This window comes from Eubalaena glacialis, chromosome 14 (genome assembly GCF_028564815.1).
Source record: "Eubalaena glacialis isolate mEubGla1 chromosome 14, mEubGla1.1.hap2.+ XY, whole genome shotgun sequence".
Lineage (NCBI taxonomy): Eukaryota > Metazoa > Chordata > Mammalia > Artiodactyla > Balaenidae > Eubalaena > Eubalaena glacialis.
Window position 1 is genome coordinate 60,616,709 of NC_083729.1, and position 22,088 is coordinate 60,638,796.

A 22,088-nucleotide genomic window follows, 5' to 3' on the forward strand; every position below is an offset into this window, starting at 1 on the left:
ATATATACTGAGGGCTAAAATTATGAGGAACATCATAATCTTCCTATTGCTTAGGCCTCTAAAGTTCTTTTCTGTTTTTTTAATAAATTTATTTATTTATTATTTATTTTTGGCTGCGTTGGGTTTTCGTTGCTGCACGTAGGCTTTCTCTAGTTGTGGCGAGCAGGGGCTACTCTTGGTTGTGGTGCGTGGGCTTCTCATTCCGGTGGCTTCTCTTGTTGTGGAGCACGGGCTCTAGGCGCGCGGGCTTCAGTAGTTGTGGCACACGGGCTCAGTAGCCGTGGCTCGCAGGCTCTAGAGCGCAGGCTCAGTAGTTGTGGCGCACGGGCTTAGGTGCTCCGCGGCATGTGGGATCTTCCCGGATCGAGGTGCGAACCTGTGTCCCCCGCACTGGCAGGTGGACTCTTAACCACTGTGCCACCAGGGAAGTCCCGAGGCCTCTAAAGTTCTTAATCTGGTCCTTGACTTCAGCATGAAGCAAGAAAAACCAGGATTCCAAAGCTTCATGATCAATATTCATTTTTTCATTCAATAAACATTTCTTTAGGGGCCAATAAAGTAAAGTGCCAAGTCTTTACTCAGTCCTGGGATACAGCAGCAAACAAAACAGATATGGGGGCTTCCCTGGTGGTGCAGTGGTTGAGAATCTGCCTGCCAATGCAGGGGACACGGGTTCGAGCCCTGGTCTGGGAAAATCCCACATGCCGCGGAGCAACTAGGCCCGTGAGCCACAATTACTGAGCCTGCGCGTCTGGAGCCTGTGCTCCGCAACAAGAGAGGCCGCGATAGTGAGAGGCCCGCGCACCGCGATGAAGAGCGGCCCCCACTTGCCGCAACTAGAAAAAGCCCTGGCACAGAAACGAAGACCCAACACAGCCATAAATAAATAAATAAAATAAAATTAAAAAAACCACCTCTTTCACCCAGTGTCTCTGGGTCTGCTATTTGGTTTCTTTTAGAGAAAGCACAGTGAAATAGAATGAGTGAGGGCTCTAGACCCTCTGCATCAGGGTTTGAATCCCGTTTCTGCCATTTCCAAGTTAATCCATCTCCCAGAGCCTCTGGCTTGTCATCTGTAAACCAAGGGCAATACCATCTATCTCTTGCATAGGGAAGATCGCCACACAGGGTGAAAAGTCCATTCAAGAGGACCAAAGTGCTATCTCTATTGAACTAGCACTGCCTGGGGAAGTCAAAGAATTGCTTAGAGAAGTGGTAAAGGACAAGAAGGAATCTGACCAGTCAATGAGAGAAAGGGTGCTCTGGCAGAGGAAACACATGCACAAAGGGTGAGAGTTCTGCAGAGCCACAAAGCACCAACACACTTACTGACAAGAAGGTGAAAGGCAATTTAGTCAACAAATCCTTATCGAGTACCTCTATGCACTAGGCACTGAAGACAAAACCATGAGCAAGAAGGTCCCCGCCCTCATGGAGCTTATAATCTAGTAAGAGGGAAAGATAAACCAGTAAAAAGCATTAAGTCGTCTAACGGAAACAAACAGGTGCTAAGATAATAACATGGTGTTGCTTTGTATGGAGAGGCCAGAAAAGACCTCCAAAACAAGATAATGCTCAACTGAAACTTAAAGGCAAGTGATAATTAATGAAGTGAAGAGCAGGGTAGAGAGTATTCTAGGCCAAGTCCCTGAAGCCAGAGAACTGAAAGAACTGCAAGCAGGTGAGGGTGCATGCCGGAGATAAGGAGGAGAGGGGCTTGAAATGAGACTTAAAATACAGGCAGGGGCCAGATCTTGCTAGGCCTTGTAGGCCACAATTTGGGTCAAATTGTGCAAAACTGTTTATTCCAACCTGAGACATTTGGACTTGATTGTATAGGTAACAGGAATACAAGAGAGGATGTGAAAAGGAGAGAGACAAGGCTGGGTTGTTTTATAGAAGGATAGTGGAAGTTGTTTAGAGGACAGCTGCAATAGGGAGTGACGACAGCTTGGAGACCAAAAGACAGCCTACTTTAGGGCAGGGTCACTGTGTACAGAAAAAGAGGCATCCCAGAGGCAAATCTGAAGTGCAATTGGCAGCCTTCAAAGTCTATGTTCTAGCCTGCTTTCTGAGTCCAAAGTCAAAGTCCACAGTATACTCCAGAAGTACTGACCTGCCAGGGGGAATCATTAAGGCCCTCTACCTCATCTGGGATCTTTGCCTACTATGGCAACGAGAAGATGAGGTGTCAGTACATAGGGACAGTTATCCACTGTCCCCACTGGAAGACAGGTGACAGATTAAGGTTCCTGGGACCTTAGGATCCAAGTAAAGGGTTCAAAACCCTTTCCTTGGGGCTTCCCTGGTGGCGCAGTGGTTAAGAATCTGCCTGCCGGGACACGGGTTCGTGCCCCGGTCTGGGAAGATCCCACATGCCAGGGAGTGGCTAGCCCCGTGAGCCACAACTACTGAGCCTGCGCGTCTGCAGCCTGTGCTCCGCAACGGGAGAGGCCGCGACAGTGAGAGGCCCGCGCACCGCGATGAAGAGTGGCCCCCGCTCGCCGCAACTGGAGAAAGCCCTTGCACGGAAACGAAGACCCAACACAGCCAAAAATAATAAATAATAAAAATAAATAAATAAATAAAAATAAATAACAGTGTGTGTAAAAAGAAAAAAGAATCTGCCTGCCAATGCAGGAGACATGGGTTCAAGCCCTGGTCTGGGAAGATCCCACATGCCGCGGAGCAACTAAGCCCCTGTGCCACGACTACTGAGCCCGCGTGCCACAACTACTGAAGCCCGTGAGCCTAGAGCCCGTGCTCCGCAACAGGAGAAGCCACCACAATAAGCATGCGCACCACAACGAAGAGTAGCCCCCGCTCGCCGCAACTAGAGAAAGCCGTGCACAGCAACGAAGACCCAACGCAGCCAACAATAAATAAATTATTAAAAAACAAAAAAAAGGGCTTCCCTGGTGGCGCAGTGGTTGAGAATCTGCCTGCCAATGCAGGGGACACGGGTTCGAGCCCTGGTCTGGGAAGATTCCACATGCCGCGGAGCGGCCGGGCCCGTGAGCCACAATTACTGAGCCTGCGCGTCTGGAGCCTGTGCTCCGCAACAAGAGAGGCCGCGATGGTGAAAGGCCCGCGCAGCGCGATGAGGAGTGGTCCCCGCTTGCCACAACTGGAGAAAGCCCTCGCACAGAAACGAAGACCCAACACAGCAATCAATCAATCAATAAATCAATCAATAAATAAGAACGTGAATTTCTAAAAAAAAAAAAAAAAAGTAACACAGTAAAATACAATAAAAAAGTTTAAAAAAAAAAAAAAAAATCTTTCCTTCCCCTCTAGGGGAGAAGGGGTCAACACAGTCCTCTAAGTCAGAGTTTCTTCAAATATGGTCTGCAGATGATGACTGGTGTGAGAGTCACCTGGAGGCCAATCAAAATGCAGATTCCTGGTTACCAGCCATACCTACTCAGTCAGGAGAGCAGGAGTAAAGACCAGGAATCTGCATTTTAAATAAGCAGCCAGCCCCTCAATACTTGCCCCCATGGATAATTCTGATGTATTAAAGCTTCAAAACCGTAGCTCCAGGAATAGGGCTAATGGAGGAAGGCCCTCACTTGAGGGTGAATGGCAATGTCAAAATTAGGGGACTACATAGAACCAAGAGTCAAGCTGGGCATGAAATAAACTAGAAAAATAAGTCAGAAGGTATTATGAAATTTGAAGGCCCCCAAAGCAGAAAATAGAAGGCAGGACATCAGAGCATGAGGATTAGAGAGCAGAGGAATCAAAGACAGAGAGCACTCCTGGGGAAATCACTAACAATGGCCATGATCTCTGGCTGCCTTAGGTTGGTTTCCCCAGTGGAGCACTAGGAAGGGAGTGCAGATGCTTCACCTCACACATTAGACTGCCTTAGACTGCCCAGTATGTGCACACAATCACTCCGTCCAACAATCAAAAAGAGAATGACACTCCTCCTCAGTAAGTACTGTTTCTATCCCAATGATTCCCCTTCAGCATCCACCGTGCTGCCAGCTACTGGTCAGTCTGTAGAAGAGCGCCAGGCTAAGTAGAAAAACATACAGAACACCTCTAAGGGGTAATGACCGGCCCTACTCACCAAGATTCTCTGCTTGGCACATCAGAGCCCCCTAATGCTGCCATAAACTCTAGGACAATTCCAGGTCAGAAACTTTGAAGCCCACTGCCTTCAACCTTCAGATCCTACCATCCATGCATACCCAGCCAGTCTTCCACTACTCCTTACTACGCCTCACCAAGAGAGTCCCAACCTCTATTCTACACTCCCATGTCCCTCCCCAAAATTCAGAGAGAAATTCCACAAATTCAGGTTAGGCAGGGAGTCCTGAACTTCTGAGGCTAGCTCCTATGCCTAGTTTGGTAGGAGGAGGTAACCTGAAGGAGTGCCTACCCTACCTGAAGGGAATATCCTCAGCCTACCTGAAGGGAGCACCAAGACTGCTACAGGCCTCTGTACAGGAGACTTTTTAAAAATATGAGCAAGCTGAACCTAGTATATTTAAAAGGAGGGAAGGGAGGCTCTTCGGAGCAGAAATTAAATTGGGGTATTGGGGGAGGTAAGGTAGGATTTCTGGGGATTTGACTTTAAATAGCACATAAAATACAAAGCAATACAAAATTTAGCTCAAACCCTTATATGTCAAATACCTGATTGTTCCTATAATCCAAAAGCTGGTTCTACACTAAAGAAATAAGACAGCTAAAAGATGATTTTAGTAATCCCAAAGATTATTTATGGCCTCAATCCTGAACTGCTTGCTCTGTCCCTTCTTACACTCCACCCACTATCCTGGTTCTCTAGGTTTTTGACCTAATGATTTAGCTTCCTGTTTCATCTTTCCCTCACCTTATCCCTAAGGTCTTTTGCTTCCTTCCTTGCTTAGGACTGCACTCCACTCAGTTATTCTGCCATCAGCCACTCGGAATATATAATCTGCCTATCCAGATCCTCAACCTTGATCCTAGGCACTCAGGCCCCCTTCATGGCCAAGTCCCCTGCCAGGCTTACCCTTATTTTATGAAGATGTCCTGGAGAGAGACAAGCATGTTAGATGGTTCATCCCAAGTATGTTAGTTGGTTCATCCAGGCAAACACTGGAATCACCAAAGGTGGAATAAGGAGAATAACAATGAGCCAGGTCAAATGTCTAGACCTCCCCCTGACATTCTAAGGCACACCTTCTTAGCCCTCAGGTGATATCCCTAGTACTCCATCCCTCCTGCCCACCACCTCCACCTCAAGGGATCCTTCTATCCCACAGCAGCTAGGACTAAGAATACATGGTGAGCAAGACATAGGCCTTTGTCTGATAGAACTTACAGTTTAATGAAGGAGAAAGACAATTAAATAATCCCAACATGTATGATAGTTAAAGGCAATGCACGCGGAGCTGTAAGGTTAAGAAGGCTAGTCAGGTGAAGTTACACCTAAGATGAAACTTGAAGGATCAATAGGAGATACCCAAGCAGTGGCAGAGCATTTAAGGAAGCATGTTCTAGGCAGAAGAAACAGCGTATGTAAAGGCCCTGCAGCAAGAAAGCATATCTGAAGAGATGAGATGAGCTGGGGAGGTCAAGGTAGAGAGAATATTGGGGCAGATGATGCTGGAGAGACCAAGAAGGGTCTCATAAGATATGAAACTGTTTTACCATTCACTTAACAAGTATTCACTGAGTGCTTACAATATGCTAGGCATTGTCCTATGTTTTATTTATAACAGTAAATGAAACAGACAATATCCCTGTTCTCAGAGAATTTCCGTTCTAATTGGAGGAGACTATAAACAAGTATGTGACTAAACTAGAAAAATATCACTTATTGATAAGTGCTATGCAAAGAACTAAAATAGGTGATGTGCTAGAAAGTATGTATATGGGTGGCTACTTTATAATCATTAGGTGGTCAGGGGAAAGCCTCTCTGAGGAGATGACATTTAAAAGTAGGTATCTAAATAAAAAGGAACCAGCCATTCAAAGACCAAGGGAAAAAGCATTCTAAGCGGGGTTAACAATACACACATGCAAAAGCCCAATATTAAGATCACTGAAGCTTTTTTAAGCAGAGGAGTTAGATCATGATCATTCTTACATTTTATAAAGATCACTCTGGCTACAATGTAGAGAACAGAATGGAGGTAGGGGAGAATAAGATTAAGACTGGAGACAGAGATGAGAGTGGATTATGTAGACTAAGGGAAAGAAGAGGAAGAAGGGGACAGGAACAAGGATGATGATAATAGCTAATACTCACATAGCACATACTAGCTGCCGATCCACTGTTCTAAGCATTTCTTATATATTAATTCATTTAAACCTCACAAATACTGTATCTTATAAATTAGGAAACTAAGGTAGAGGATAGTGGCAATGAAGAAGAAAGCAACTGGGGACTTCCCTGGTGGCATGGAATCTGCCTACCAATGCAGGGGACATGGTTCGAGCCCTAGTCCGGGAAGATCACACATGCTGCGGGGCAACTAAGCCCGTGCACCACAACTACTGAGCCTGTGCTCTAGAGCCCGAGAGCCATAACTACTGAGCCCACGTGCCACAACTACTGAAGCCCGCGCTCCGCAACAAGAGAAGCCACCGCAATGAGAAGCCCGCGCACCGCAAGAAAGAGTAGCCCCCAGTCGCCGCAACTAGAGAAAGCCCGTGCACAGCAACGAAGACCCAACACAGCCAAAAATAAATAAATAAATTTATAAAAAGAAGAAGAAGAAGAAAAAGGCAACTGGATCCAAGAAATATTGGGGAGGACAAATCCTATGATAGGCTGGTTGTCAGCTGTGGGAAGGGAAGGGGTAGGCCTTAGAATGACTACTAGGCCTTGGGCCCAGCAACTGCGTGGGTGGTGATGCTATTTACCACGTGACAGGACACTGGAGGAGGAGCAAGAGGGGAAGAGCAGAAGGCTGCATTTTGCTGAGTCTTCAAAACATCCCAGTGGAGCTGTCCATGTGAACAGCTGGATATTCTGGTCTGGAGAGAGATTTGGTCATCATCCATGTGTAGATGGTAACTGAAGCTGTCACAGAAGTTGAGATCACCTACGGGGAGTAGGAAGAAAAGAAAAAAAAAAAAAGCCTAGGAACAGATTGCTGACATTTAAAACACAATAAGTTGAATAAACAAATAAATTTTTTAAAAATACATAAGGAAAATTTAAAAAAAAATTTTTAAACACAAAAAGAATCATTAACAACAAAAAACTGGAAATACCTTCATGTCCCTCAATAGGAAAACAGATAAATAAAATACAGTATATCTAGTCTATGAAATATTATACAGCAGCCAAAAAGAATGAGAAGTATCTTTATGTACCAACATGGAATACTGTCAAGGCACATTACTGAATCAAAGAAAGAAATATAAAAATGATACATAAAATGTGACCCCATTTGTGTAAATAAATAAAACACGGCAATAGCATTTTAAATATTTTCTGGGACTTCCCTGGTGGTCCAGTGGTAAGACTCCACGCTTTCACTGCAGGGGGCACAGGTTCAACCCCTCGTCGGGGAAGTTCCACATGCCGCATGGTGTGGCCAAAAAAAAAAAAGAAAATTTCTGGGTTCATACATATGTACGCAAACACACACAGAGTGTGGGAGGTACATTCTAAACCACTAACAGGTTGCCTCTGGAAATACAGAAATAATTGAAACAGGGGAGCGGGGAGCAGGAATATTCAAAATATCTACAATGTTCTGAAATTAACAGTTTTCAGTATGTTCGTATTTTAATTCACAACAGAAAAATGTGTTCCAAAACTGGAAATTCGTAATACTTGTGTAAACCGTGGAAGATTAAATGTGATGTTATTTTGACAAAGTTTTAAATTTTAGAGTCACATTTTATTTTGATCTGAATTTTTATCAAGATGCTGAAACTGGGTTGTTTGAAACTAGTTTGTCATACATACTGCACATAATCATAGTATTTATTTTCTGGGACTATTGTGAATGTGTAGACTTATGTTTATTGCTAAGGGAACAATTATTTATAAAATAATATTAAATCCAGTATTAGCTGCCTATTTCAGACACTTAATACTTGCAGAGACCCATGTTACACTTACTACACTGAAGTTTTGGTTGTTTGCTTTTTTTTTTTTTTTTTTTTTACATTTATTTGGCTGCGTTGGGTCTTTGCTGCTGCGCGCGGGCTTTCTCTAGTTGTGGCAAGCGTGGGCTACTCTTCGTTGCAGTGCGCAGGCTTCTCATTGCGGTGGCTTCTCTTGTTGCGGAGCACAGGCTCTAGGTGCACGGGCTCTAGGTGCACGGGCTCAGTAGTTGTGGCTCGCGGGCTCTAGAGCAAAGGTTCCGTAGCTGTGGCGCACGGGCTTAGTTGCTCCACGGCATGTGGGATCTTCCCGGACGAGGGATCAAACCTGTGTCCCCTGTATTGGCAGGCGGATTCTTAACCACTGCGCCACCAGGGAAGTCCCAAGGGCGAGTCTTTAAAAAAAACAAAAAAAACAAAAATACTTCGGGACTTCCCTGGTGGCGCAGTGGTTAAGACTCCACCTGCCAATGCAGGGGACACGGGTCGAGCCCTGGTCCGGGAAGATCCCACATGCCGCGGAGCAACTAAGCCCGTGCGCCACAGCTACTGACTCTGTGCTCTAAAGCCCGTAAGCCACAACTACTGAGCCCCTGTGCCACAATTACTGAAGCTCGCACGCCTAGAGCCCGTGCTCCACAAGAGAAGCCACCACAACGAGAAGCCCGCGCACCGCAACGAAGAGTAGCCCCCGCTTGCCACAACTAGAGAAAGCCCCCACACAGCAAAGAAGACCCAACGCAGCCAAAAATAAATAAATAAATAAATAAATTTATTTTTTAAAAAAAGAATCACCCTCACTGTTGAAAGTAAATGTACTCTTAGGGTGCAGATACTAGTGTTCCAATAAGCATGTGATTATATTAAGGTAGTGGTAGCAGGAAGATAATCTTGATTCCGTTGGGAATCTTAGGTTTTCTCATACATTTATTGGGAAAATAGTTTTTCCTGTACTGCTGAAGTTTCTTTTTGGTAAACAGTATCTTTCTAAAAGAAAAGTATGAAGGAGAAATTGAGGTGTGTACATTTCCTCAAATGACCAGCATTGTACAAGATACTGTGTATCTTGCAATGAACAGTGTGGAAGCTGTTCATTTTTCAATCTGAAGTAAAATACATTCAAGAATTTAAAAAAAAAACTACAATGTTTTGACTTTTTTAGATTACTATATTCTCTGTAAAATTAAAGATCAATTTTTCAAAAAATAATGGGAATTTCTGTACCTTCTACTCAGTTTTGCTATGAACCTAAAACTGTTCTAAAAAATAACTGAATTTTGAAAAGTGGGAAAAGAGGGAGCCTACAAAGGACATCCTTTACTTCAGATAGTAAATTTTCTCTGTTCCTTCCATCCCCGACTGGTTTGATGTTTAGATCTTCTGGCTTGCCATCTGCCCATGTCTGAGAAGTTAACACCAAGCCCCCCTAATTCCATGCTCTATCCTGAATCCTTGGCCCCAGGCCAATTTTGGCCACAGATCCCCTAGACTGGGCCAGAACCCCAGGAAGGGAGGTCAAATACCAAAGTCCTAAACAAATATGGGAGAATAAGTACAGATGCCAGCTTCAAGGACAGGGATCAGGTGGCCTTACAGGCCAGCAGCAGTCTCAAAGGGGAAAAAGTATTTAAAGATCTGGAAGCAGCTCTGCAGTGCTGGGGGATGAGGCTGAGGGGCAGTCAGGCAAAACTGGGGGAAGTGGTACGGGCAAGTTGAAGAAACAGCCAGTTCCACTTATAAAGATTCCAAGCAAAGTGCCATAACATGGTGGAAACGACATTTACAACAAAAGGAAGAGGGGAAGCTGCATTCTGTGAAGCAGTTGGGGGCATGGTGGGGGGTGGTCTAGGGATATCTAGAGGAATCATCCCACATCAAAGCAGCAATTCCAGGAGGCACAGTGTAAAAGTTTAGAAACTTCCTGGAGCAGCAGAAAGAGGCCAGGGACTTGGCTTCTTCCTGAAAAGAAGGTTCTATAAATGAGGAGAAAAGACACTGAAATAAAGCCTTTCCTTCTTCAGTAAACCAAAGGCAGAGAGATCACGGTAGATCTCTGGTGACTGTGCTCTTAACTTTCAACTTTCTGGGCCTGAAAGACAACATATTTGGTCTACATGTTTTCCTGGTTACCCAAAGAGATGACGCTGCCTAGCTGAGGTCTTACCCAACAGCTGACTCACCATCAATTAGTCTGTATCACAGCCTGCTGCGCCTCATGCCTCACACAGTCACATACTGCACGGCTCTGGAAAGAAAACAATCTGGTGTGAGCTGTCAAAGTCCTCTCGGTACCTGACCTCACCCTCTGGGGTAGGTTTCATTTCAAAACTGAAAGGGACTGAAGGGCTGGGGAAATCCAAAGATCAACAGAGCCAGGAACAGGTGGTTCCCAGCAGAAAAGGGTCCGAAGCTGTAACTCAAAACAGAAACCAGACCACTGATAAGACAGTTTATGATATCTGTCTCCAAGCCTTCAGATGCCATTTACATATTTTCCAATATTTACAACAGGGCATGACCACACTTATCCAACTTCTGACAACTAAATATCGAATTCTCCAAATGTTCAATCAAGTTCCTGGCTTTATTAAGTTTTAGAGCTTTGGGGTATCTCCAATAACTGAGATAATGGGGTTGGGGGGAGAACTTCTGAATTTTGCAGTCCTTCATATGGGCCACATTTTAATCCTAACGAATTCTATCATCTCCTCTTCCTTCTTCATTTCCTCATGACCCCTTGGAAAAATTCCTGTCTCACTAAAAAATTTCTAATTAGTTCATAATGGCTCTCTCACTAGAGCAATATTCAATACAATGAAAGTGTACCTCATCAAAGGAGTCAGGTTATTTGCTTGAGGTTCATTTTAACTACCTGAGTGACCCTTAGGTAAGTCATTTAACCTTTCTGGGCTCAGTTTCCTCATCTATAAAGTAAGGCGGTTGGAAACAGACAGAAGGAAAGCAATAAAACTTCCCTGAACTGAGAAAAGACTTAAGTTTTTTTTGTTTTTTTTTTTTTAATTTATTTATTTATTTTTGGCTGTGTTGGGTCTTCGTTTCTGTGCGAGGGCTTTCTCTAGTTGCGGCAAGTGGGGGCCACTCTTCATCGCGGTGCGCGGGCCTCTCACTATCGCGGCCTCTCTGTTGCAGAGCACAGGCTCCAGACGCGCAGGCTCAGTAGTTGTGGCACATGGGCTTAGTTGCTCCACGGCATGTGGGATCTTCCCAGACCAGGGCTTGAACCTGTGTCCCCTGCACTGGCAGGCAGACTCTCAACCACTGTGCTACCAGGGAAGCCCAAGACTTAAGTTTTTAAGTCTAAAAGGTTTATCAAGTGACAAGCAGGGTTTTGTTTTTTTTTAAATCAAACCTAAGCCTATCATGATGAAACACTAAGCATGAAGAAAAAATTTACAAACTTTCAAAGAGAAATGGTTATTACTTACAAAGGAAAGAGAAACCTATTGGCAGTGGACTTTTCATCTGTATTACTAGAAACTGGACAGTACAAGGCTGCATACTTTGTAGAGACTAGGACTACTATTCAAGAATCCTTGGGAATTCCCTGGCGGTGCAGTGGTTAGGACTCTGTGCTTTCACTGCCGAGGGCCCAGCTTCCAGCCCTGGTTGGGGAACTAAGATCCCACAAGCCGTGTGGCGCAGCCAAAAAGGAGAAAAAAGAAAGAATCCTAAACCCAGCCAAGACATCATTCATACATGAAGATATACACACACACACACAAATAAATAAGTAAATAAATAAATGGACCATCCATGCCCCTTGTCTAAGAAAATCACTCAAAGTATCCTAGTCAAATTAATATTTAAAATTGGAACAAAGCCGAGAAAGACAAAGTATATGCAAGACATGTTTCCCCTCCCCCTAAGAAAACCTTTTCATGAAATTGTACCAAGTGACTTCTAATGGCATTTCCAAGTACAAACAGAAACTGTCCTATACACAACCCTCCCTGGCAGTCTGGGTTTGCGAGTTGTACATCACCTAGTGGCCTGATGAAGTAAATGCAGTTTCATCAAGTGCCCGGATAAACTTCCAGCCATTTTGTGATCTCTGAAAGTGTGTACGGGGCAGCAGCCTGATGTCTTAGAGATTCTGAGTAGGGGACTGCAAACCCACCAGGCTCATATAAAACTGTATAGATTCAGCTCACTAACCATTCATTCTCCAAGGATGTGGGAAGGGCCCACACTTTGTGCTAACTAATCACAAGATGTGAAGCATAATTTGTTGCAAGGCTGCACTTGCAAATAGTGAGAGACAGAGAATGCTTTTATGCAGACCAATCTGAACTGAAAGCAAGTTTAGATGCTATGAGAAAACTGCAAATACTCCTTATAAACAGGAAGAACGTCTCTAAACATTCACAAGATTGGATGTGGAAGATGGATTATACTTACCCTGTATGGTTCCAGGAGACAGGCCTATAAATGATGAGAAGATACCTCAATTAGATTTCAATTCAAAACAAGAAATAATTTTCTATCAGTGAGAGCTGTTCAACAGTATAATGGGAGAAACCATAAACAAAATGAAAAGACAATCTACAGAATGGGAGAAAATATTTGCAAACAATACCATCAACAAGGGCTTAATTGCCGAAATACACAAACAGCTCATACAGTTCGTCGATAACAGAAAAACAAACCACCCAATCAAAAAATGGGCAGAAGACCTAAACAGACATTTCTCCAAAGATGACATACAGAGGGCCAACAGGCACATGAAAAGATGCTCAACATCGCTGATTATTAGAGAAACGCAAATCAAAGCTGCGATGAAGTATCACCTCACACCAGCCAGAATGGCCATCACTAATAAGATCTACAAATAACAAATGCTGGAGAGGGTATGAAGAAGAGGGAACCCTCCTACATTGTTGGTGGGAATGTAAATTGGTGCAGCCACTATGGAAAACAGTATGGAGGTTCCTTAAAAAACTAAATATAGAGTTGCCATATGATTCAGCAATCTCACTCCTGGGTATATATCCGGAGAAAACTCTAATTTGAAAAGATACAGGCAGCCAAGCTCCAGCTGAAGGAGAAGTAGGGCAAGTAAGGAGGTCTCTACACCATGGCTCGTACAAAGCGGGCTGCCTACAAATCGACCGGTGGTAAAGCACCAAGGAAGAAACTGGCTACAAAAGCCGCTCGCAAGAGTGTGCCCTCTACTGGAAGGCTGAAGAAACCTCAGCGTTACAGGCCTGGTACCGTGGCACTCCGTGAAATCAGACGTTGTCAGAAGTGTACTGAACTTCTGATTCACAAACTTCCCTTCCAGCATCTGGCACGGAAAATTGCTCAAGACTTCAAAACAGATCTGCACTTCTGGAGTGCAGCTACTGGTGCTTTGCAGGAGGAAAGTGAGATCTATCTGGCTGGGCTTTTTTGAAGACACCAACCTGTGTGCTATCCATGCCAAACGTGTAACAATTATGCCAAGCGACATCCAGCTACCACGCCGCATACATGGAAAACACCCTTAAGAATCCACTCTGATGGGAAATAGTTCATTCTTGAAAAAAAAATTTCTCTTCTTCCTGTTATTGGTAGTTCTGAACATTAGATTTTTTTTCCCCATGGGGTCAAAAGGTACCTAAGTATACGATTGCAGGTGGAAAAACAGGGGACAGAAATCAGGTATTGGCAATTTTTCCATTTTCATTTGTGTGTGAATTTTTAATATAAATGCGGGGACCTAAAGCATTAATGCAAGTCAAAATGTTTCAGTAAACAAGTTTCAGCAGTTCAATTTTATAACAATTATATATAAACCTGTTAAATTTTTCTGGACAATGAAAAAAAATACAGGCACCCCAAAGTTCATAGCAGCATTATTTACAGTAGCAAAGACACGGAAGCAACCTAAACGTCCATCCACAGATGAATAGATAAAGAAAATGTGGTACATATATACACAATGGAATATTACTCAGCCGTTAAAAAAAAATGAAATAATGCCATTTTTGGCAACATGGATGGACCTAGAGATTATCATACTAAGTGAAGTCAAAAAGAGAAAGACAAATACCACATGATATCATTTACACATGGAATCTAAAATATGATACCAATGAACTTATTTACAAAACAGAAAAAGACTCACAGATATAGAAAACAAATTTTTGGTTACCAAAAGGGAAAGGGGGTGGAGGAGGGATAAATAAGGAGTTTGGGATTAGCAGATACAAACTACTATATATAAAACAGATAAACAGGGTACTTCCCTGGTGGTCCAGTGGTTGAGAATCCGCCTTCCAATGCAGGGGACACGGGTTCGATCCCTGGTTGGGGAACTAATAAGATCCCAGAGGCCACGGGTTAACTAAGCCTGCATGGTGCAACTACTGAGCCCGCGCACTCTGGAGCCCACGCGCCACAACTAGAGAGAAGCCCGCATGCCACAACGAAGAGCCCACTCACCACAACGAAAGATCCTGCGTGCCACAACTAAAACCTGACACAGCCAAATTAAAAAACAAAACAAAACAGATAAACAACACGGTCCTACTGTATAGCACAGGGGACTATACTCAGTATCCTGTAATAAACCATAATGGAAAAGAAAAAAAAACAACTATAATGGGATTCCTCAAGAAGTGATGAGCTTCCCAGCAATGGAAGTATTCAAAAATAATTTAAATCAGCTGTCCCCAACCTTTTTGGCACCAGGGACCAGTTTCATGGAAGACAATTTTTCCACGAAAGGAAGGTGGTGGGGGGAGAGTTCAGGCGGTAATGCGAGCGATGGTGAGCAGCACATGAAGGTTCGCTCGCTCGCTTGCCTGCTGCTCACCTCCTGTTGTGCGGCCCGGTTCCTAACAGGCCGCGGACTGGTACCAGTCCGCGGCCGGGGGGTTGGGGACCCCTGATTTAAATGATCATCTGTCAGGGGACTATATAAAGCAATTCTGTAACTGAACGGAAGTCTGGAGACAAGGCTATTGATTGTATTACCTCAAAGGCCCTTTCCAATTCCAAGTGTCTGTCATTCTATTAAATAAAACAAAAACAAACAAATAAACAAAACAAAACCCACTAATAAATAACTAAAGAGTTTTCCCTCTGCATTTTTTTTCAAGCTCCGACCAAGAAGCCAGTACAACTTAGTGGGTTTGATACCACTTTCCACTTAAGTAAATGTGGACAAATTACTTAACTCTATTTGCCTCACTCTTATTGTCTGTAAATTTAGAACAATAATAGTACCCATCTCATAAGATTACTATGAAGATTAAATAATAAGATACTTTATAAAGTACTTAAAACAGTGCCTAACAAAGAAAGTGTATACAACTAGCAGGTAGCTGTGGTGAATGGGAGTGGGGGGTGGAAAGTGAAACCTAAATGTGCTGCTTGTTTAAGTTATCTGTTCCCAACCCTCAACCAAAGCATTCCTGGCTGCTGCTGGCCAGAGGCTAGGTTCCCTTGGCAACCAGCCTCAAAAAAGAGCCCAGATCAACCTTCTTCAGGAAGGCAGCTCATTCTCTGCCCTGAAATCTATCATCTTCCTTTGCACAAAGCAGGCTCCCTAAAACCTCACAAATACCAATGCTCCAGATCAAGCAGCTGAGCAGGTATTATCCTCCTCACTTCATATGATCAATTACAGAATATCAGAGTTAGAAGGACCATCTCAGAGACCATGTAGAGCAACCCCTTTGTTTAATAAATGAGGACAACAGGCTGAGAAAAGTGAAGTCCTAGATGTGGCAAGTTGGTGGCAGGGTCAAGACAAGATCGCAGGCCTCCTCATTCCTAGCCCAGTAAAGTTGTCCCATTTTTCAGTAGGACTGGCCCTACTAAGTCCCATGCTACTGACCCATACTACGTACTTTACACAGGTAGAAGAGAAATAGAAGCAGTAGAGTGCAGAGGTTAAGAGCATGGACTCTGGAGCCAGACTGCTTATTCAAATCCCAGCTCTAGGGGGACTTCCCTGGTGGTCCAGCAGTTAAGACTCCGTGCTCCCAATGCAGGGGACCCGGGTTCAATCCCTGGTCAGGGAACTAGATCCCACATGCTGCAACTAAGACCCGGCACAGCATGCATGCATGCATACATATGTTAATAAATAAATAAATATTTTTTTTAAAAAAAATCCCAGCTCTACCACTTACTGTGACTTTAAGCAAGTTTCCTAACCTCTCTGTTTCTATAAAATAGGGATAAGAGTTACTACCTTATAGTTATTTTAAGGATATGATGAGATAATCCATGTAAAATGCATGGCACACAGAAAGCGCTCAATGTGTATACTGCTTCCTCTGTTCCTCATCATTACCAGTTGCATTAAGAAGAAAGACAATCATAATAACAAATGAGATGAGACAGGCTCCTACTTCTGGTCCAAAGAGCACTGGGAAGAACAAAGGTATTTGCTTAGCTCCATTTCCTGGTCCTGGCCAGGAACACCCAATCCCTAGCAGGGGAAGACTACAACTAATCCATCACTCATTCATTTCTTTGGATCTAGGAAAGAGTCAACTCAGAGAATAACCAAGTACATGCTATAGTGATAAGATATTTAAGATCACAAATAAAAGTTAGAGAGGTCCAAACCCAAAATGCAATTCTTGTGGGTCCAGTCTCTTCCTCTTAACCCACGATGGGTGGTATAGTGTAAAGGTTAAGAACAAGAGCTCTGGAGTTTGACGGCCTGAAATGCAAATTCCTGTTCCATCATTTATTTGCTGTATCACTTAAGCAAATTACCTTACCTCTCTCTAAGCCTTTATTTCTCCATCTGTTAAATGAGAATAACAGCTATTTTGATCACGATAACACCTGACATCTGGTGAGCACTTTCCATGTGCCAAGCACTACGTTCAGCACTTTACATGGCTTACGTTACTTAATCATCACAAACACGTTACGAGGCTGGTACCTTAGTACCCTCATTTTACAGATGAGGAAAACGAGGCACAGTCTTCTTATTCAAGGCCACATGGCTAGTTACTGGCAAAGTTGAGATGTCAGTACAGGAGGTCTGACCTCAGAGTCTATGCTCCCTCCTCCTACGCTGCTCTACTTCTCATAGCACCAGCTTCATATGGTTGTTATGTTGTTAAAATAAGCCAATGCATATAAGGTGCTTAGTGCAGGGCCTTGTTCATCAAGGTTCACCATTACCATTATTGCTGTTGTTGTCATTATCATCATCATCATCATCAATCCCTTTGAGACTCTCAAATACTACTACCTCCTGAGTTCTAATTTCACCTAAAGGGAAATGGTTGCTTTCCTACCTAGATACCAACCAGCTCACTGGGCAGCCTGCAGTGAAGTTCTAGTATTTCATCTCCCTCATGTAATACAGCAGTAAGTATCTGGGTGGAGAGGCAAGGAAATATTTTCTATAAACCTGCTACTCTATAAAAAACAATATATTAAAGTCTGTTTTTAAAAAATAAAATCTTCACTACTCTCATTAGAAAAGAAACATATGCTTATTATATTTTTCAAAATAAAGCACAGATCGGACTTCCCTGGTGGTCCAGTGATTAAGAATCCGCCTTCCAATGCAGGAGACGCGGGTTCGATCCCTGGTTGGGAAACTAAGATCCCACATGGCGCAGGGCAACTAAGCCCACGCGCCACAACTAGAGAGCCCGCGTGCCCCAACTACAGAGCCCACGTGCTCTGGAACCCACGTGCCACAACTACAGAGCCCACACGCTGCAACAAAGATCCCACATGCTGCAACTAAGACCTGACTCAGCCAAAAAGAAAAATAAATATTTAAAAAAATAAATAAAGCACAGATATACAGTATGTTTTTTTTAATTGTTCTCTACCTCCTTCCCCTTTCCACTCTCCTGTTCTCAAAACCAGTAGATTATTTAGTCACTTAATCCTCACAAGAAGTAAGACTGGTGTCAGTCATCATTATCTCTGTTTGACAAGCACAGAAACTGAGGTTCAGGGAGGTTCACGACCATACAGCTGGTAAGTAGATGGCCAGGGTCTCTGGAAAAGAACTTACAAATATGGAGGAAGGTAAAGATAGTAAACTCCTTCTCTAAGCCTGAGAGGAAGTGGTTATGACAGATGGTTCCTTGAAGGTTAAAAAGAACCAAAACTGATAATGGGATTTTTAAGAAACTCTTGCTCTAACAAGGTAAGAACAGATGTTGTAACCCAAAAAGCCAGTAATGCAGTGAGCTATCATCGATCCTGCCCTCCCAGAAACAGTGCAAATTATTGATAAACCTAACAAAGCAGGACTTCATCTCTGAAGATATCCATACCATACCCCCGCACACCAGTTCTTACCTCCCCAATTCCAAAATGATGTATCACTTTATCCTGCTAGAGAGCACAGTTCAAAATAAGTGTTTTTTAGAGTGAGCAACTTGAGGGCAGGAACAATGTCTTGTTCATACAGATCTATTAACTGGTACACAACCTTCTATCTATTCAATACATTTTTGTTTAAAAATGAATAAATTTGGGACTTCCCTGGTGGTCCACTGGTTAAGAATCCGCCTTCCAATGCAGGGGACGTGGGTTCGATCTCTGGTAGGGGAACTAAGATCCCACACGCCACGGGGCAACTAAGCCCGCATGCTGCAACTACTGAGCCCACGCGCTCTGGAGCCCATGCGCCACAACTAGAGAAAAGCCTGTGCGCCACAATGAAGAGTCCACTCGCCACAAAGAAAGATCCCACATGCTGCCACTAAGACCCAACACAGCCAAAAAAATAAATAAATTTTAAAAAAAAGAATAAATTTATTCATTCAACTCCTATGTGCTAGGTACTGTTCTAGGAGGTGGGGTTATAGCAATGAGCAAAACAAAGTGGATGAAATTTACATTCTAGTCATGGGTGACAAATAATAAACTATAGTAGAGAGTTCCTAGAACAGTGCCTGGTACACAGTAGGCAGCACTCAAAATATCTAAATAATGAATGAATGAATGAATGAATGAATAGTATGTCAAATAGTAATAAGTTCTGTGGAGAAAAATAAAGTAGGGAAGGGAAACAAGGAAGGCACAGAGCAGGAGATGGTTTTTACTTTAAATAGGACGGTCAAGGAATGCTTAGATTAGGTGACAGTTGGGCAGAAACCTGAAGGAGGTAACGGAGGAGGCCACATTGACATCTGGAATAAGTGTTCCAGAAAAAACAACTACAAAGGTCCCAAGGCTTGGCATGTTGGAGCAACTGCAAGGAGACCAGTGTGGCCAGAGCACAAAGGGAAAGTGATAGATGATGAGGTCAGAGCAGCTGGGAGAGGGTTATGTTGCATATCCCATGCAGCCTTGTAGATCACTTGAAGGACTTTAGTTTTTAATCTGGGTGGGACCCAGTGGATAGTTTTCAGCAGAGTGGTATGATTTGATACACACATAACAAGATTATACTGGTCACTGTTAAGATTAGACTGGGGGCCCTGAGAAAACCATAATTCAAAAAGAGTCATGTACCACAATGTTCACTGCAGCTCTATTTACAATAGCCAGGACATGGAAGCAACCTAAGTGTCCAACGACAGATGAATGGATAAAGAAGATGTGGCACATATATACAATGGAATATTACTCAGCCAAAAAGGAAACAAAATTGAGTTATTTGTAGTGAGGTGGATGGACCTAGAGTCTGTCATACAGAGTGAAGTAAGTCAGAAAGAGAAAAACAAATACCGTATGCTAAAACATATATATGGAATCTAAAAAAAAAAAAAAATGTCATGAAGAACCTAGGGGCAGGATGGGAATAAAGACGCAGACCTACTAGAGAAGGGACTTGAGGACACGGGGAGGGGGAAGGGTAAGCTGGGACAAAGTGAGAGAGTGGCATGTACATATATACACTACCAAATGTAAAACCAATAGCTAGTGGAAAGCAGCCGCATAGCACAGGGAGATCAGCTCGGTGCTTTGTGACCACCTAGAGGGGTGGGATAGGGAGGGTGGGAGGGAGGGAGATGCAAGAGGGAAGAGATATGGGGATATATGTATATGTATAGCTGATTCACTTTGATATAAAGCAGAAACTAACACACCATTGTAAAGCAATTACACTCCAATAAAGATGTTAAAAAAAAAAGATTAGACTGGGGGAGACCAAGAGCAAAAGCAGGAAGACCATTTAGAAGGCTATTCCAATAGTAGCAAGGAAGGGGGTGAGAAGTGTTCAAACCCTGGATGCATTTTAAGGTAGAGCTCACAGGACTGGCTGGTGGATTGGATGATGAGAGAAAGAGAAAGAACAGAGTCAAGGGAGAGTCCTCAATATAACTGAAACTGAGATGGGGAGAAACTGCCAGAGGTACAGGTTTGAGAGGAGAAGTTCCAGGATTAATGTTTTGAATATTTTAAGTTCAAGAAGCTATTACAGGACTTCCCTGGTGGCGCAGTGGTTAAGAATGCACCTGCCAATGCAGGGGACACGAGTTTGAGCCCTGGTCCGGGAAGATCCCACATGCCGCGGAGCAACTAAGCCTGTGCGCCACAGCTACCGAGCATGTGCTCTAGAGCTCGCGAGCCACAACTACTGAAGCCCGTGCGCCTAGAGCCCGTGCTCTTCAACAAGAGAAGCCACTGCAATGAGAAGCCCATGCACTGCAACGAAGAGGAGCCCCCACTAGCCACAACTAGAGAAAGCCCGCGTGCAGCAACGAAGACCCAACACAGCCAAAAATAAATTAATTAATTAATTAATTAATTTTTTAAAAAAGGAAGCTATTACATACACAAGTGGAGATATCCCGTAGGCAGCTGGACAGAAGAGTCTTGAGTTCACAGGAAGACATTCAAGCTGGTAATATATACTTGAGAATTCTCAGGGTATAAATGATATTTAAATTCTTAAAAGAGAGCACTTGGTAAATGAGTGTAGACAGAGAAGTGATCCAAGGACTGATTTGAGTACTCCATCATTGGAGGCTGAGGAGATAAGGAAACAGCCAAAAGGGCGGGGCGGTACGTGGGAGTTTGAGAAGAAGGGGCTCCTGAGGTAGAAGGAGAACCAAGGTAGTGGCATCCTGGAAGCCAAGTGAAACTAGTGTGTGAGGAGGAAGTGTCAAATACTACTGAGAGATCAAGAAGATGACTGAGAAATGACCACTGAATCTATGTACTATTTTCTAAGCATTCCTCCCTAATCCACACATAACACATTTTTTTCTTTTAATCTAGGTAAAATCCCAGTATTGTCCAATGAATACACGTAAGGTTTCTGTTTAATGCAGCTATATGTGCATCTCAAAAAACAAAATCAATGTTCTTAATATGGACACAGCAGACTTTACACAGTGAATAATGTTGAGCAAATGCTTTATCTGGTTGAAGTAACTGTCTCTCTGAAACAATGTCCCCGACCAAGTCTTACTTGTGTTCAGCAGATGGGATCAGAGAAATGAGCTATTTAAATGTATTTCTTTTGTTCTGCCATAAAGTAGCAATTATTCTTGAACTCATTTTCCTCCTTCCTAACTCAAACATCCTAAGCAGCTAAACAAAGACCCTAAATTTCCACACACATCCCTTTATAAACAAAGCAGAACACAATAAAATCCAAAAGTTGGATGAGAAAGGGATATGCTGTCTATTGTAGCTGCTTTCTTTTACTGTACAAAGGATTAATAATTATTTGCTAATTCAAAGGCTGTACTTTGTTTACATTTTGTCCTTAAAATCTCTAGATAGGAAGTGCGATTTCTAGTGTCTTCACCTTAAAAGAGAATTATTGCTACAAAATAAGAACTTTAACTTTCTGTGCTCTAGCGCAGGGGTCCCCAACCCCCAGGCCACAGACCAGTACTGGTTAAGAACCAGGCAGCACAGCAGGTGAGTGGCGGGCAAGCGAGCGAAGCTTCACCTGTATCTACAGCCTCTCCCTATCGCTCGCATTACCGCTTGAGCTCCGCCTCCTGTCAGCATTATGGTGAGTTGTATAATTATTTCAATATATATTTCAATATAATAATAATAGAAATAAAGTGCACGATAAATGTAATGCTCTTGAATCATCCCGAAACCATCCCCCCCAC

General features: G+C 43.3%; 1 long non-coding RNA gene and 1 pseudogene across 9 annotated transcripts in view; one reads left to right on the forward strand and one right to left on the reverse strand.

Annotated features, from left to right (window-relative positions):
- LOC133104728 (uncharacterized) overlaps positions 1–22,088 on the reverse strand; it is a 72,800-nt gene that overhangs the window by 40,542 nt on the left and 10,170 nt on the right. For 8 of the 9 annotated variants that reach the window (XR_009703709.1, XR_009703704.1, XR_009703708.1 and 5 more), the window contains exons 4-6: positions 12,484–12,507; positions 10,245–10,309; positions 6,868–7,049 (exon numbers count right to left, since the gene is read on the reverse strand). This is a non-coding gene — a long non-coding RNA (uncharacterized LOC133104728). The remainder of the gene's footprint in view (positions 1–6,867; positions 7,050–10,244; positions 10,310–12,483; positions 12,508–22,088) is intronic. The other variant, XR_009703710.1, reaches the window with a different exon arrangement.
- LOC133074724 (histone H3.3-like) lies at positions 13,160–13,571 on the forward strand (annotated as a pseudogene).